This window comes from Fukomys damarensis, unplaced genomic scaffold (genome assembly GCF_012274545.1).
Source record: "Fukomys damarensis isolate Sample0158 unplaced genomic scaffold, DMR_v1.0_HiC HiC_scaffold_34, whole genome shotgun sequence".
NCBI lineage: Eukaryota > Metazoa > Chordata > Mammalia > Rodentia > Bathyergidae > Fukomys > Fukomys damarensis.
In genome coordinates, this window is record NW_022900946.1 from 14,779,476 (window position 1) to 14,790,408 (window position 10,933).

The following is a 10,933-nucleotide window of genomic DNA, read 5'->3' on the forward strand; positions in this document are numbered from 1 at the left end:
CCCCCACTAGAAGGGAACCTCCAAAGCACAAAGCACCGTCAGCCTCAGCACCTGACTAGGGCACTCAGTAAACATTTTCTGAATTGCTCCACCAGATAATCAGGAGGCTGGTTTGGGGGAGAGGAGCTCTGAATTAAATTATCCAGGTATCTGAAAGGGAAAGAGACCTTTGAGGGAAGCTTAAATGATCTGTATCTATTATGTAAAAGACTGCCTCCCCTGAAAAATAATTTAATTTTCCTCTGTGCTATAAAGATTTAGACTCTCCATGTTTTGAAGTGCATGAAAATCAAGTAGCCGAAACGTGTGCTCAAAATGCAAATGTCCCAGCAGTACTCAGAGGGACTCTGATTCAGCACGTCTGGGGTGAGGCCCAGTAATAGACATTGGGAAAGATGCTTGGGAAACTTTAACACCTACCTTGACTTGGAATCTTACTAAATTAGATACACAACTCAGCCTCCTGCTCGGCACAAAGTGGGACTCTAAAATTGTTACTTCCACATACTTCTCAGCCTGCTATTTCTGGCTCCTTTCTTTCAGGGTCCCACATTTTCTACCCCTTAAAAGGAGCAGCCCCAAGCGCCTGCTCCAGAATAGAATCCATCTCCATCCAGGCAGACTGCAGGACCAACCACCCTTTCAGCTTATTAACGATATTATGGAGGCAGCTGGCCGACCATGTTAGGATGACAGGTCTATTTTCACATGGAAAAGAAAATTATATAGAGGCATAAACATTTGCTAACTAGAGAGATGTTATTATAGCTTGCAAATTGCATTCAGATGTTCAGTAATACTGGAGTTAATGGATTTCTGAGAGTTGTTCAGCAAGTAAGCCTGTCTCAGAAAAACCTCTCTTTTCTTAGTTTTAGGAGACGGGTGTTACCCAGGCTCCTTAGTACAGCGGGAGGGTTACTGGCTGTGGTGGGGAATCCTGCATCGGCAGGGGTTTGGGGACTGCAAGAAGACAACACTCCCCCTGCTCAGCGAAAGACAAGACTGTCAGGGAAGCCTTGCTCTCATGCCCTGCATCTTTATGGGGAAATTCGAGAGCAGGCAGTAGCCATGCAGGGAGGACTTTCTGTATACAGGCATTTTGCGAGCACACTATACACACTTCTCCTGTTACCCTCCCTCGTCACATGGAGTGTGTTGTACGCAAGTAGCGAAATCCCCAAGAAGGCCACCAAGGAGTCGAGTCTGATGCAATTACATGAGGAGTTTATTGCAAGCTCGAGCCTGGACCCTCGTACTTTACCGAACCAGCGAATCAGAAATGAGTGTGTCAACGTGCTTATATAGGGCTGAACATTGATACTATTTTTAACTTTTCATTATTAAGGATTATTACTGGGACACTTGGGGTACCCATGAGGGGAATTATCTCATACCCATGAGGGGCTACCCATGAGGAGCTCAGGGGGGCACTCTATTTCTATTCTTATTTATTTTGCATGTAAGCATATAATATCTCTAACTAAGCAACTATCGGGGATCTCTATACTCAGCAAAACATATAATATCTCTAACCAAGCAACCATCGGGGAGGAAATAAGTTCACCCCAGGGTCAGAAAAAGAGGAACAGAAAAACGGGGTTGTTAGCAATGTTTCTCTGCCCAGAAAACTTGGTCTTTATATTCTGAGCAAAGGTCAAAGAGGGAGACCACCTTGATCAGAAAACTTGGGTCTTACAGAGTGGTAGCATTATCTCCCTTTCATAGATAAGGAAACTGAAGCACAAAGAGATCTAAAAGAGGAGATCTCCCCCGAAAGCTAAAGAAGCAGTAAAGACAGGGAAATGATAACTATCCTGATTTGAACAGCAAATGTGTCAAAATATCACACTGAACCCCATGAATATGTACAATTAGTACATGTTAATCAAAATGTAAAAGGAAAAAGACAAAGTTCAGTATTTCTTAGAATCTAACAACTACTAAAGTCGGGATCTGAACTCATACCACCTGACCTCAGAACCCAAACTTTCTAGCATCAAATTCCATGTTAGGCTTCGGTAGCCCTGCAAAGATGCTCACCTGGTACCCATTTTGCAAGTCATAGCATCTCACTGAGGCACTAGTAGGCATAGAACCAGGTCAGTAGGTGTCTGCCCTGCCAGTTCATACGGAGTGTATGAGCTCCTGCTCCGTGGCAGGTGCTGAGCTGGGTGGCAGAGGATACGACAGACACCATGACAGCCCGTGTGTGCTTGTCAAAAGTCTAGGCAAGGAAGAGCCTGATCAACCAGAGTCAACCTCTGGCTCCTTGTAAGAAGCCACACAAGTTTATCCAGAGGATTTGGCCATGCTAAGCTCAGCTTCTGTGCCTGTGAGATAGGAGAATTGTACTGTAGACGTACCTTCTGGAAATTTGGAAGAGGATTAAATGAGATCATGGGTGGCATATCCTAGAATAACAGTGACAATATTACTCCTATCTGCTATGGGATGGGGGCACAGTCTTCCTATGTGCGTGTACCACTTCCCATGGCTCCTACATATAGCTAAAGCAGAAACCCACATCCCAATTTTTCAGATGCATCTTTTCCCAGAAGGTCGTGCTACCCATTTCCTAAGAATCCTTATTACATGAAACTTATAATTTATCATTTATCATTTTATCAACTTATGATTCTGACACCCTTCAGGAAGATGACTTTCAATTTTATTAGTTGATGGCCCAGGTTTCTATCTTCTTTAGTGGTGAGAAGCAGTGTCGGGAATGAAATCCGAACAGTTCTATTCTGTGAGGCTTCTGTGGAGCCCGGCTTGCTCTCTCTGAGCTCCAGCCCACAGCTATAGTACAAGCAGTTTGCAATGGATGGTTATGAAGAGCTCTTTCACCTATGGCACCATCAGTATGGCACCTTTTGAAATTAAGTGGATGAAGAATAATAAACTCTACATTATACGTTCTTGCTAACAAAATAGAGTGGCTCCTGCTGGGTAGAATTCAGCCTTGTGATCATTAATTCCTTGGAGCCTGTGATCTTATGAGATTTACGGTGGTTTCCCCCATTCTTGTGAAATAGCACTATTATTTTTTTTTTCTTTGACTTCTGTACTTTTCTTTTCCCTTGCCATGATGGGTTAAATGGTGTCCCCTGTAAAAGACACCTCTGCTCTCGACTTCAGAATGCAAATTCATTTGGAATATGTACCTTTGCAGGTATAATTAAAGACCTAAAGGTTAGATCATAGTGGATAGGGGAGGATCAAATCCAATGATGTGTGCTTTTATAAAAGACAAAAAAAAATAGGAGAGGACACACAGAGAGGAAGACCATAAGACAACAAAGATAGCAGAGACTGTAATGATGTTGGAGTGCATGCCAAAGAACAAGGATTGCTGCGGCTATCAGAAGCTAGAAAAGAAAAAAGGACCAGATTCTCCCTCAGAGCCTCCAGAATTGACCAACTATTCCTGACCCTGCCAACATCGTGATTTTGGATTCCCAGCCCCCATGATGGTGAGAGAATAAATTATTGTTATGTTAACTCACCTAGTTAGTGGCAATTATTTACAGCAACCCAAGGAAACTAAAATGTTTGCTTTGCTCTAAAATGCCTTTATAGATTTCTGATAATACAAGATAAAGCAAATTTGAACAAAAGGCCTTTATTTACTTATTCTGTCTTCTCTCTTTTTTCTTACAGACTTGGAGAGATTCCAGCCTTGTCCCATGGCTGAGGATGAGAAGCACCATAGGAAGACACATTCCTTTGTTCAGTGCACTCTGGGGATGAATATTTGGTCATATTTCTGAAGGTAAAGGTGCAGTCCTCAAATTCCTGTCCAGTTGGCATATGTTCATCCCTGCTAAGGTGTGTATTGCCATGAACTCTAAGATGGACTTTCAATATTGTGTAGATCAACAACAAAATATAAGCCCAACTGATCAGCAGGGTCCCTCTTGTCCCCCACAAAGATATATTGTACCTCACAATCTAGTCTTTGCCATGTGCAACTGGTCTACCTCTCCTGTTAGGAATCTTTTTTTTTTTTTTTTTTGCCCATAAAGGGGAAGAGGGTCTCGAGAGTGGGGAGTTACATTCCTTGCTGACTGGGTTGCCTGGTTATCCCTTCTTCTGAGACCTCTGAGGCTGCTGCTGCATTCTATATGAGGTGACTTTTCTGCACTGGGCTGGTGATGTTTGATGAGCTTACTGGAGGTGTGGTAATAGCCTCCTGGCTGGCTCACCAAATATTACAGTCCAGATTCTTGTGTAAGACAAGGAAAGAGTTGCCAAGTATATACCTCATTAGTAAGGAATAAGTAGCTATATTTCTTGAAGATCACGATACAGTAGCAGCAGGAGCAGGCAGAAGGGAAAAGGGAAAAAGGATGAAGAAAAACCCTTTATAATTCAGGCTTCCAGTATTGAAAGGGTCAGACACCTCTGACTCCAGAGCCTCCCATTGTGGCCAAACACTTCCAACTCCATGTGCCTCCCAGTCTGTCTACCACTGGCGCTGCTGATCTGCCACCTTAGGCATCACAACCTCCAAAGCTTAAGCATGGATAATCATTAGAGTAGTGCTGTGTTTCTAGTTGAATGGAAGGAAGGGAGTGGCTCCCTCAACTTCCCTATTGCTAACAGTGCTACCTGGATACAGGTTTTTTTTCTAGTCTTTGCTGTCTTGAGCAATGATCATTTTCATGGGTTGCAGATATGAACACATTTATAGGAAACATCCCAATATACCTGGGTTACATAATATATGCTTTATTTATTTGTTTTGATGGCTATTTTCTAATAGTTATTCAAAATATTTCCATAGCTTACACTCCTCCCTATGTAAACACATCTACATATGTAAATATTTAAAAAGCCTATTTACCCACTGCCTGGCTAAACCACCCATTATTGGCAATTTCAATCTTTGCCTTTCCACCTCACTGGTGATTTAATAGTTATTCATCTTCCCTCATATAAATCCTTCTGAGCAGGAGAAATCCTCTAAACTGTATTAATGAAATTTAATTCCCATTATTAAGTGCCAAGTTCAGGGTAAATTAAATTCTAATTATTTTCCACCTCAGCTGTTACTGTTTTTCACCAATATGGGTTACCCTCTCTAGAATGGGGGTTAGCACATCTTGCTCAGACTAGAACCTTGGGTGTTGTTTGCGTAGCGTATGGTACAGAGGAAACTAGGCCAATGGCTTGGCCTCGCCATTAATTAGGTTGTTCCAACACTGAGAAGTGTTTGCTCATCCAGATGTGAATCATATTTTATATTCTCTTGTTTTCCCCCTCTGAGCCTTTTTAATAGGAAAGGCTCACATGTTCTGGAGAGTGCTGAAGACTGAAAGTGTCTGGAAAGATTGATCAGTTTAAGGTCAGTATTAGAGGCCGCACTGTAAATAGTTCAGAATCCCCTTGGACAGGATACTTTAGAAAGGCATCTAGTCTATGCCTCTGCTTCTCAGATTAGGGAATTTCAATTCCACTCAGTTTAACAGAAATTGAACCCACTTCAACAGAAATCCAACTCAACAGAAACATGTGAAGCCATAATATCATGTGTTATGCTCTGTAGTTCATCTCAAGACTACAGTGGTGAGGTAAAAGTGACAATCCCAAGGTGTTCTTAATCTGAGTTGAGGGGTCCTCTAGTCATATTGAAGGGGCTCTGTTAACTCCTAAACATTCCAAATGCAAGAGGGCATGTATACATGCATGTGTGTGTGTGTAAGTGCAAGTACTTTAAGAGGGGGGTAGTACTTTAAGAGAGGGAAACCCATAGAGTTTACCTGATTGTCAAAGGTTCTATATGCTCCCCCAAAATATGTTTTAAACTCAAGAACTGATGGATCCAAGAGAGATGGTCTTGAATCCAAGAGTGGTGAAGAGCACCTGACTTCATCTTGAGGATTCAAGAACCATTCCTGAGACTTTTACCATCTCAACATGCAGGAGGCCCTTGCTCTCCTCTGACCACACTGCCTCAGGCTTGGACATGCCACCATCCAACACACACACACACACACACACACACACACACACACACACACACTTCCAAACACACACTGTGTGGGCCTGAAAACAAACTGTCCACAAAGAAAGAACTTGGCTTCACCTTTATTGTGCTAAACCATGCAGTGACAGGTGAGGAATGGGTGCTCCAGCCCAGGAGCAAAGGAATGAAACTATTCAAATTTCAGAAGACAAGACTTTTGAGCTGTCTTCCATGGATCCTTCGCTCACTCATCCATCCACTATTCATCCCTTCCACAGCCAACATGGGCTCTTGTTCACATCTTTCAACACCCAATGCTGCTGTGTTCACTCTGCTCAGGCAGAGCACTCACTCACCCAATTTCATTCTCTCTCTGTCACACTCATGTATGTTCATTCTTCACACTATTTACTGAGAACATATCGAGTGTCCTGCACTGTGGATTATAGAGGTGAATGGCCCATGTCATTCCCCTAAAGGACTTCATAATCTAGAGCAGAATCAGCTGCTAAGACAAAGAACTACAATGTCACTTTACATGTCACAGAAAAAGTTGTGCAGGAAAGGCCTTTGCAAAGTTCTGGGAAGGCCCCAAGGAGCAAGCAACTGCCTCATCCATGGGAAAAATGGAGGATGCTTCACAGGGAAGTGACATCTGAGCTGGCTCTTTAAGGATGACCAGGAGTTTTCAAGGCTTAAGGGAGAGACAAGCATTTATGTCAATGGAAGAGCATGTGCAAAAATTTTGAAGGGGGCGATGTTGGATCCTGGAGCATATTGAAGATATTAGCTTTCCCCAGTTAGAATCTGACTAGTTTTGGCCCTGTAGTGTAGCTGCTTCTGGGAGAAGTGCTGTGCTAATGAGTTTAGAGGAGATTCTGCAGATCTTGGTGTCACATTTGCAGGGCATCAACAGCCAGGCTGTTTTCTTTCCTCAGCACTCTGTTGATGATCCTCTGGGTGCCACATTTATGTGATGAACTCACTCCAGAAGCACAATGGGCCTTCAGTGGTAAAAAATGCCTTGCCTGGGAATGACTAACTTACTGTTAAGGAAATAATCTCTTCCCATCTTCAGGATCAGTTTATGGGATTCTGGTATGATTGACTGCCTGGTTTTCTAGCCTTTTGCATGGCCCTACTCTTCCTACTTCCTGTGGCTCCTGCTGCACAGGGATAGAAAAAAGAAAGGTTCATAAAGAGAAATTAAATTTAGAAGAAGTAAAATGAAAACTGCTTTGCAAACATATGGGACTCAACACTCCTGACACATACAACCTTATTTTCAAACTTGTGGCCCTTTGAAGATCTTGCCTAGAGACGTTTCTAATGACTCAGACACAGGGAAAGGTTGCTTAGCTGAAGAGATCATATGACATGTCGATTAAGGTCAGGGACTGATATTACAGAGAACAGATTTCAAATCTTGGCTCCCTTATCAGGAACCTGGATGCACAAATTAGAACCTTGTTTGGTACAAGGCACAGAAAACACATGTGAAAAAAATCATCATCTCTCAGTTCTGAGAAAGTACAATGCTCTTTGGTATCTGCAAGATTTTTCAAGGATTATTTCCTATTCTTTGGATGGTTCACATTGGGATAACTTCTTTCAGCTGGAAGCCACCAAAACTCAAGCTTCAAATTGCTTAAAAGTAGACACATTCATCATCTCCCATGGAGAATCATAAAGCAACACAGATTTTATGGCTGGTCAAGTCACAGGCTCAGTAGCTGTTTCTACTCCCTTTGCTTGACAGAGCTTAGTACTGGCTTCATCTTCCTGTTGTCGCAATTTGGCTGCAGCACTTCCAGGCATCACACACAGATATGACCATACCTAGAAGAAAGAGAGGGGCTTTTCTTCTTTCAGGAAAACATTCAGTTTTCCTGGAACCTTCTCAGTAAACTTATATAGTCTCCTTGGCTAGAGCTGGATCTAATGCCCACTCCTGAATCATTGGTTGAGGTTGGGTGGCCTCCTCATGAGCAGTAACTTGGCTTCAGGGGAAGAGTGTGTACCTGAATAGCACTGAGATTCTGTTAGTCAATAAGGGGTAAGTAGATAGGAAGTTGGCCCCCAAGACCAGCATCAGCAACCTCTTCTGCATCCCTGTGAGAGCACTATTCACTGTGCAGTTATAGAAATTTGCTGAGTCCTTCTCCCTCAGGACACAAAGCAATGTGCAGGCAGGGACTGCACCCACTTGGCACCAGGCACAGTTTTAGGAAGTGGAAGATCTGACAATGAGAAGAGAAATCCTTTGCCCTTTGAAGTGTACATTTTGGTAGAAAAGATAGCAGTAAACAGATAATTGCTGTGCACTGTAGTATCGGGGATGTAAGTCCCATGAACCAAAATAAAGCAAGACAAGGTGATCAGGAGGGATCACGGCGGGGTGCTTCTTTAGACAGTGAGGTCAGAAGAGGTCTCTCTGGTAAATTACATTTGGACAAAAACTTAGAGGAGGCAAAGGCAGCAACCATGTGCCATGAGAGCTGAGTGAAGCACTCTCCTATGTGAGTGGACAGCAGGGACAGAGCCTGGCTTATGATTGCCTCGTTCAAGGAGAGGGGAGAGGGCTGGTGCAGCTGTTAGAACAAGGTGAGATTGGTGCTAAAAGAAGAAGCATAATGTGGTCACAGATGTGACTTCATTTTTATTTTCATTTTTAATTGGTACAGAAAAACTGTACACAATAATGGGATACCAGTGTGCTCTTTCAATACATGGGCATATTGTGCAATATCTAATCCTGTTAAGCATCTACATCTCTTCAAACATCTCTCAGCTGTTTTGGTGAAAACACTCCATGTCTTTTTCCTAGTTTATTGAGACAGACAGTACATAATTTTTATCTGTAGTCACCAACTATACAATAGCACACCAGAGCCTAGGACACCTATCCAACTGTAACCTAACACCCACTGATCAACCTTCCCCTTTTCTCCCAGCCTCTGGTAACCACCATTCCACTCTCAGCTTCTAGCTAGAAGACAACTCTTTCATATTCCAGAAATGGGTGAGATCACCTAGTATTTATCTGTCTATGCTTGGCTTATTTTACTTAACACAACGATCTCCAGGTTTGCATTTTCAAAAACTTTTAGGTGAAGATAATTTTAATAATATATTTTATTAAGCCAATATTATAAATCCAAAATATTAGCTTAATAGTAATACTATAAAGTTTTATTGGCTAGTTAGCATTCTTTTTCATGCTGTCTTCAAATACTACAAACATAGGGGTATACACCAAGTATGTTTTACCGTGCACAACACTTCTGTATTCCAATCAGCCATATTTTAAGTGCTCAGGAACCATATGTGAATAGAACAGACTGAGATCAGCTTGAAGCTTGTTCTTTGGTTGTTATTCTTGGGCTTTTATTCCTAATAAGATGGGAAGCCACTGGAGAGTGTTGCACAAGAGTGTGATTTCATCTCATTTGTTTTAAGTAGACAACTATAGCTTTTAAGGGATATATTCTGTTGTGGGCATCAGGGGAGGAAGCAGAGAAACCCTTTGAGAAGCTACACTTGAGTGGCAACAAGCAGCGGGGAAATGAATGCAGCTCTGAAACACATAGATGGCTGAATTCACAGCTGGGAGGAGTCTCCTACATCCATTACCTCCCCTCTGCCCTGAAAGGCCTGACCTCACGCAGATGGAATTTCCATAAGGGAGGAGGTCCTACCCCCCTCATTTGCTCAGCTGTCTTCAGCTCAGAGCCTTCATTTGCCTATCCATAAAGAAAATTACAAGTGATAATTACTTGCTAATTTGACTTAGAAAATCAAAACTCTGCAATGATGCCATCAAGCTTTGGCATTACCAGCAGATATTTTTAGCATAGGGATCCTGTCCTCCCCTGGAATTGCCCACTGAAATCCTAAGCAGACATTGCTCAAGCTACAAATGGTTTTGCTTCCATGATGCTCTTTGATAGGCCTATTGGTGTCTAAGTCCCAAAACTCTGGCCAAGAGACAGATGAATACCCATCTAACAGAGCCAATTTCCGTAAGCTGACTGTCCTGTTGTGTTCTGTTCCCCCAGAGGTAATACGTTAACTTTCTCCTCTAGCTCATAAATGGTGCATGAGCCACCTTCATAAATGAACCATGACACCTAGACTATAAATAGCCTCACACGGTGTCTGCACCATCAGCTGGGGCTGTTGAACCTACCTTTGCTCGGCAGGTAGGGGTAGCTCTGTTTATTTATAGTAATGTCCATGCTTCTAAGATGAATTGTTTATAAAACAATTAGGGACAGACTCGAGTGGTCTTGAGCCAGGCCTGATTGTCCATCCTCCCATTTTTCCTCCAAAGTAGCTTCTGTGGAAGTGCTGAAGGACACAATTTGAAAACCACCCCATTGTAATTGTCCAATGGTCCCAAAATTTCCAATATTCACCTGCCACTCTCAAAACTTTTCAACATCTCAAATACCATAACATTGTATCAAGTGGACTATTCAGTGATAGTTAGCGACCACTGATCTATTCACTTAGATTTGCCTTTTATGGATATTTCTTAAATACAGACAATATGTGGCATTTTGCAAGTGGCTTTTTTCACTTGCCATGATATATTCTAAGTTTATTTATACTATAGTACCACTTCACTAGTAGTACTTCATTCCTTTATATTGCCTACTCTCATATTTCTATCATATCTAAGAGCAATTTCTATTTTTAGTTGCTTTTTTATCTCTAAAAGCACTCACTTTTAAAAAACTGCATTAACTAAAAACCTTGATATTAGTACTACCAAGAGGAAATCATTACTGCTTTCAATAATATGAGGTAACTGCAAAAATATAAGGAAAAGCCGGGTGTGGTGGCACATGCCTGTAATCCCAGCACTCAGGAGGCTGAGGCAGGAGGACCGCTGAAAGTTCGAGACCAGCCTGGGCTACACAGTGAGTTCCAGAGCAGTCTGAACTACACAGTGAGACCCTG

The 10,933-nt window shown here is 42.3% G+C and overlaps 1 long non-coding RNA gene across 3 annotated transcripts in view; it reads right to left on the reverse strand.

The window, feature by feature from the left end:
• Window positions 1-6,067: 6,067 nt before the first annotated feature.
• LOC104852367 overlaps window positions 6,068-10,933 on the reverse strand; it is a 7,548-nt gene continuing 2,682 nt past the window's right edge. For all 3 annotated transcript variants that reach the window (XR_777460.2, XR_777462.1, XR_777461.1), the window contains exons 2-3: window positions 10,158-10,318; window positions 6,068-7,807 (exon numbers count right to left, since the gene is read on the reverse strand). This is a non-coding gene — a long non-coding RNA (uncharacterized LOC104852367). The remainder of the gene's footprint in view (window positions 7,808-10,157; window positions 10,319-10,933) is intronic.